We start from the raw sequence: 7,485 nt of genomic DNA on the forward strand, positions 1-7,485 counted from the left end.
TGCCTTTATTTTACCTAAAAAAATTAGCGACGAAAGTGCAACGACAAAAAGTATTAAAATCTAGCAATTCAACGTCAAAAAATCCGTCGCTGCATTCATTTTAGTTATTAAGACATTCCAAAATTGATTGCAACAAAATTTTTCGTCGCTTGTTTCCTTAAAATAAAGCTTCATTAGATGATAGTAGCAACAGAAATTTGGTCCGTCGCTATTTCTGTTGCTAATATCTAGTTCCATTAAAGTAAATTTTCATTAGTTATTATTAGCGACAGAATTTGATCCGTCGCTATTGTCGTCGCAAAAATTCTGCCTAAAAAATAAAAATATCTTGCTCAAAAGACAGACTATTCGAACAATTAGGGCAACAACCCACTTTCTCTCCTCTCTATCAGACTCCTTCACTCCTTCAACAATGTAATTTTTTTTTCTTCAAATACAAAAATTGGGCGTGAATCTCAGGTTATTGTATGAAAATTAGAAGAAAACTTTTGTAATTGCAAAATTTTTGCTACATAACTCTGAAATTCGAAGTCGTATGTGATTTCTCTTGTGAAAGGATAAGCTTCTTTGTGATTCTCTTCCTTCTCATTCTACAGAAAGACATACAAAATCTGTTGGGTTCTTCTTGAGCATCCAGGTCTTCATCCGCTTCTCCCTTTTTATTTCTTCCTAATTTAAAAAAAATTGGTATGTTTATACCCTTATTTTCCATTGATATATACACTATGAATAGACATCATACTTGTTGAATTAGATATGAGTACATGCAGCGATGGAAGTAAATCCAATGTACTATTCTCATCATTATTCCACCGAATTTTTACAACTTTGTTAGAAGAAAATGATTCCAATGATTTTTCATTTTTCAGTTTGGCATTTAATAGTTGCTTTGAAATGTCCCTGGACTTCCCTGGTCCCTCTTAAAAATTCCTTGTAAACTACTTGTGCATGAACCAATTTTTCTACTCCACCTTTTTATTACACATTTGATTATCAAAAATTGGATTCCTCGGGTTTGATATTTTAACTAAACTAGATATGCATCTGAAAAAGACTTGAAGTTCGAGAGAAGGTTGTATACTATTAAACCTGTGCCGACACAGAAATTAGACTCTTAGATTCTACTTATTGTGTCAAAATATAGTCTTATACATTACTATCTGACCAGGAAACATGATTTTTAGTAGTGCTGATCTTCATTTGCATAAAGCGCGATGGATTTACTTAGGCTAACAGTTATATTCTGTTTTTATCTTTGATAACATGCTTTGTTTTCTTTTGCATGTTTTACTGTCTTCTACTTGTTTTGTCCCTTCAAATTTTCTGCCATCTAGTGCTGATAAGGTATCCTCCCATGCCTTTGATTTGCGTCCTTACCCTAATTGTCAAGCAATCCAATGTGTTGATGCATTGTTCCACAAATTCCTCTTCACTGCTCGGCCCACACAGACTATAGTAGTAGAGTTGCAAAATTAAAGGGAAAATCCATCATGTAAAAAATGAAGAGTTTGAAAATTAGTGTTTTTCTGATTGTAATTTTTCTTACTAAATGTGAATGGAGAATATATATTTAGTACCAGGTAACAGAGAAGAGGGCTTTTTCTGACCCAAGACTAACATAGAAACCTCCAGCTTCTTCACTTGGCTCATTACAGTTGCCATCTTTGGTCCTTGTATTACTAGTGCTTCCACTTCAACCTTTTAATTTTTTTTTGAATATAGGGGCTGGAAGGAAGATCACTCTCACAAGAATATAGAAAGTCAACCCTCTTTATAGTAACTCTATCATGAAGCCCACATATAAGAAAATGAACTGAAAAGATTAGTTGAATCTGGAAATTTAAAGGGAATGAGTACCATTAAATGTCATAAAATCATATTCATACAATAAATATTGGATTGTGGAAAAAAATACTGTCCATTTAGTTTTGAATTGTGAAGATTTTTGTCCTACTTTTGCATTTTCTATACACTAATTTATTTTCCCTTTGTTTGAAAATTTTCTTTGCAGGTCGACAAGAATTTATGTGGTAAAAGTTCTCGAAAAGATTCAGTTTTTATTAGTCTTCATGCTTGATCCAAAAGACATTTCAGGGTCTGGTGAGTTCTCATGTCCTTGTTCTGTTGATTGTGCTTTTTTCTATTGCATTGGTTTAATTGAATAATTTATAAATTACATTTTGGGGCATTCTAATTAGTATAATTTTCGACTTATGTAATCCTTAATATATATCATTTCATTTGTCTATTTGAGGTTCTTATTTTGGTCAAAGAAAGGAACTGAGCATTCAAAGATTTGTTTTCATTCCAAGATTGTGGTATTAGTATTCTCATCTTATTCTAATGTCAACTTGTTATTCATTTTAGAAAGCATTCTGATGTCTTATTAAATAAAGAACTCTAAGGTCTTGTTTATTTTAATATTAAATAGGAACATGGACAATCTAGAGCGTGATTGAATGTACAAAAGGTTGGATGGCCGAGGGGGTATTAATTCAAGTTTCATAATTGGTGTGAACAAGTTTCTCCAATTTGCTTGTTCTCAGTGCAATCGCATGAGTGGTGACAATGTTAGATGTCCATGTAAAAAATGTCACAACTATATTTTTATTGAATTTTATTTTTCTAGTAATCTGTATGGTATGTTATAAGTCATGTATCTATTTTGTAGTATAATCTATAGAGAATCGAATCGAATACCACGTTTTTAATAATCTAAATGATATAGTACTCTTCTAGTTTATGTTATGTTGTGCCTCTTTTTACATTAGTCTGACTCTTTTTTGTAGCAGTAGAATAATATTTCTTATCAAATTAATAGGGTTACCTGATAAATCTATCTAAATTAAGAATTAATTGGAGCCAAGATCGTTGTATTTTGGTCTAAAGAAGTTATCAAATTCAACAATATATTCAGAGAGTTACTTCCTCCGTTGGCTCATGTGTTTAGACTGGTTGTCAGTACATGAAAGTACATGATATTTTAGACAAGGAAAGGCTTAGTCATTTTACTGAATAGTAATAACAACATGCTGAGAACAAGCATGCATTTTTCTACTTTGTGTTGCTTCAATACTGGATTCTTTTGATGAATCTACCTTTGTTTCTTTGCTTCTAAAATAAGTTAAAGAAGCAAGCTTATTAACAGAATCAGCAATTTCTTTGACACAAATGACGATATCGATTAGTATTGATGCAACTGCAGCCACTGGTATGACTTCTAGTAAGTTAATATCTTCCCAAAAACCTGATATGAGAAGTGATTTCAGGTTCTTGGCTGCTGTTTTGGCGTTTGAGACATGTTTATTAACTGACAAGGGAGAAGTCATTGTTTTTATAGAACGTGCTAGTTCTTTTAGTGCTTTCCCAGATTCTATGCTCATTTTTGTTGTTGTTTCCTTGATCATTCCCTTGATCTCTTCAGGTGCCTGCAATGGAGTTTAGTAGCTTATGTTAGTTCAAATATAAGAGTTTAACTTAGTTTCTATGAGTTGATACGTTACACTATTACTTGACAAAGCAAGGGATCTAATTTATGAAATCTGATAAACTTGTAAAATTAAAATGCTAACTGAGTTTTAAATGCAACTGCTCCTTTGATGGAATTTATGGGATAGATTGAGATTCACTTTCAATATGCTGCTATACAAAGCTTCAGTAGTCTCATTTTGAACTACATCGAGATGGAGAACTGGATCCTCTTGATGTATAGCCAAAACTGTGAATTTGGGCCTCTTAATCATTCATCTGCTTCTCAATGCGACATGCTACTTACTCATACATTTTCACATCAATTGGTCGGATAAATGGTTTTTTCTTTAATTTTCTGTAACTTAGCTTCTGCTTGTTTGAATTTTCAGAGACTATACTACTCAGGTTAAGTTGGAGCAGCCCATTGCAGGCTAAGAAAAGGAGCAATTGGAAATATGCCTCGAGGTAGAGGTCGAGGTAGCGCATGCCGTGTAGGTAAATCTTCAGTTAGGGGTAATCTTGCTACTCGTGAAAATATGGCTACTGTTCCCATTCCCACTATCAATCCTCAACAAGGTGGTACGAGTTCCTCAGGTGGACCGGATCACATCAATCAAGTTCAAACATTAGGTCCTAGTAGTACGCCACATATTCAAACATCAGGCCATGATACCCCAACTATTAATTTGGAACCATCTCCAAATACCCCTAATCAGAGCAACACAATAGGTGAGGGTACATCTTCTCAAAGCAACATAATAGGCAAAACTGAGTGTAGCAGTACCCACCGACCGCAGATGCTTCTTACTATTTCTCCTACAGGGTTAGTCTATACTTGTACTATTACTTTTGGTATATTGTTATTGATACATTGTATTCCTTTAAATAATGTCTTCTAATTTGTTCATGTTAGAGCCTTCATATGAATGCTCTGAGTTTATAACTAAGTCTTTCAAGAATGAACTTGATCCTAATGGATTCAACTGAAAAAACGTCTCAACTGAGTTAAAAAAATTTTATTTTGGAGAATTCAGGGTATAATCTATCACACTTAGATTTTGAAAGTATATTAACTTTTATATGTAACTTATTAATGTTATTACTTTATAAAATTATTTCAGAAGGCTTTCTACTGGGATTCTTCAATTGATAGTGCGGTACAGATCCAATGGGAGCGTAGGGCAGCAAAAAGATATAGTGATTTTGTTAGCAAACTAAAAACAAATATGGTGAAACCGGACACTATTCTAAATAATGTGTGGGAAAGTTGGTTGAGACTTTGGAAAGATCCTAAGTGTGTTGAAAAGTCAGAAATAAATGCAAACAATCATTGTGGTGGGAGCGAAATTGCCACTGGGACTCATACATGTGGCTCTATCAGTGTTGGGGAGCATCGCAAGAGACTTGTGTATTTATAACTTTTTCCTCTCATTGATAGTAGAATTAGCAATCTGCCATGCCCCTTTGAGAATAGAGGTTTCTCCAACTAGCACTCTTCTTTGTCTCAAATAGGTTATTACTACTTGTTTCAAGTAAGTCAAAATAAACCAAATGATTCCTTGGAAGTGGGATATGCAATTAATTGACTGTCCATTTCCTGATTCTCTCTATAAACTGAAAATTGGGACAGAAGATTCTTTCAATAAGGGCATCTTAAGTTGGCTCATCGAGTCCTGGAAGCCTCTCTTTAGTACTGGCCCACCAAATTGCAGAAGACATAAATGATAGACTATATTACTACTAGAAAACAAAGAGCATTTTGTTTCAGCTTTTGGTAGGCTGTGATTCATGGGTGCTGTTGGTAGCTCAAATGGTTATTATAGTATAAATCACCTAAAAAGACGGTGTAAATGATCTTTTGCATGTCTTTTGAACCAAAAAGGTTTATAGATTTTTTAATGTGGTAGTTGCTTTTACCATTATAATTCATCTTTCCTCCTTTTGCCTATTCTTAATCAGTGTCATGGAGGAGAGCATGGGGGCAGTGTCATGAATCAGTGTAAGAGTGTAACTGTGAGAGTGCTGGCAAAACAAAAATTCTCAACTATCAGCAGTTCATAATATACTGATAATGTGCTAACGTTATGTGAAGAAATACTAAAAGATGTCTACATTAACCTAAGCCTGCTGTTGGTTACAACAACAAGAACATACCCAGTAGTAGGAATATAATTTGGAATAGGATGTTTGGAAATGGAATACATTTGAGATGCAATACTGAAGAAAGTCAACTTTTAACATGCTAGGATGTTTATTTCTTTGGTTCTTTATTTTTGGTTTAAGTAAGGTCACTCTCTTTGTAATTTCTTCATTACTTGAGGGTACCTTAGAAGCTCAGTGAGTATCCATTCTATTGATGTGGCTGAAATGTCCATTGTTGCAATAAGCATGTCCTATATATTTAAAAGGAAGCAAAATCAATATTAAAGATAGTTGTATTTTGAGCTTATATTAGTATGTGAATAAGATACAAATACATACAAATCAGTGATGTGACATATCTACTGAATTTGTTTTCAGTTGCCATGTAGTTCCACATATGGTTTCATTGGTTACTTGTCCTACCTGGAATAATTTCATTGGTTACTTGTCCTCCATATAGTTCCACATATAGTTGTAATCCCTGACTAGAATCTGGATTGTTCCTAGAGTATTATTGCTGCCATTAGTTCCTAATTGCGCAACTATACCCTTTTGTTTCTCTATCTTCTTAATTGAATAATATTTGTATAGGCTGTTAAAAAGGGTGGAGATCCAACACCAAGTGAGTTGCATTTGCACGTCCATACTCATGGTAATGATGGAAAATCTTTTGTTGCTGAAAAATCCCGAATTGTACATGTAAGATAACTTTTTAATTGACTTTACTTTCATATATTTTTTCATTTTATAAATTGAATGTTCTTATTAACTCTTCTACAGGAAAAATATCAGGAGATATTACAGCAATAAACACAAACTCAATCTAACATTGATCAGTGTAAAGCATATTATCAAGCCGCCGGAGGAGAAAAGAAAAGAAGAGTATATGGTCTTGGATCGTAAGCAAAATGCTACTATGGGCCAAATCTTCATGGCTCTCTTGGATCTGATGCTACATCGTCAGCAACACCTCCAAATTCTCAATCAACACCGACAGGGAATCTGGATGAGTTAGTGATGTGATTGATTCCTGCACTGACAGATCATATAGTTCCTGTAATCGTTGAGCGAGTATGCGAATTAGTTTCCTTACCTTCGCATCAGCCAAATATTGATATGGCACCTACAGTTCCAAGATCTTCTACAACTGCTAACATTGATGATGTTCATGCATTGGGTTCTGATGATGACCATAACTCTCCAGCCTAGCATATTTAGCTTACTTTGTTTGGACATTATTGTTGGTCCTTGTGGATTTTTTGTACTTAATGATACTGTTATATGTATTATGCTATATATTTTGGACCTTGTTGAATTTATATTAATATCAGTGACTTTTTATTAAGTATATTTAATAGTTTATGTAATATGTTTTAACAGAGTACATTTAAATTAATAAATAAAAAGAATTTTAAAAAACCAGCAATATAGTAAAAATAAATCAGTGACGGATACGTTCCATAGCTAAAATTATCGTGTAAAATTAAATCTTACGATGAGTTGGCGACAAAAGGTTTTTGTTGCAAAAAGCATGGACAATTAGCTATAACACGGCTAGCGACGGACAATTTCGTCGCTATAAGAACAAATGACAAATTTTATTATGTATTGCAGCGACGAAAGACATCAAAATAGTGACAGAAACAAGCTATATAGCGACAGATATTTCCCTCGCTAAACTTTTCTACAAAAATATGTCGTCGCTACTCCGTCGCTAATTCTGCGACGGTTTGGTATTTTTCGTCGCTATAATCCTAGCAACGAGAATTTTAGGGACCAACTTGAATCCGTCGCTATTCCGTCTCTAAACAACCTTAGCGACAGAAAACATTGATTTAGCGATGGAATGCGGCCGTCGTTAAATGCTGTTTT

At 33.9% G+C, this 7,485-nt stretch overlaps 1 pseudogene; it reads left to right on the forward strand.

Moving 5' to 3' along the window:
* Positions 1–354: 354 nt before the first annotated feature.
* On the forward strand, positions 355–6,959 carry LOC107817335 (uncharacterized; annotated as a pseudogene).
* Positions 6,960–7,485: the final 526 nt, after the last annotated feature.

The sequence above is a fragment of the Nicotiana tabacum genome, chromosome 20, assembly GCF_000715075.1.
Source record: "Nicotiana tabacum cultivar K326 chromosome 20, ASM71507v2, whole genome shotgun sequence".
NCBI classification, from domain to species: domain Eukaryota; kingdom Viridiplantae; phylum Streptophyta; class Magnoliopsida; order Solanales; family Solanaceae; genus Nicotiana; species Nicotiana tabacum.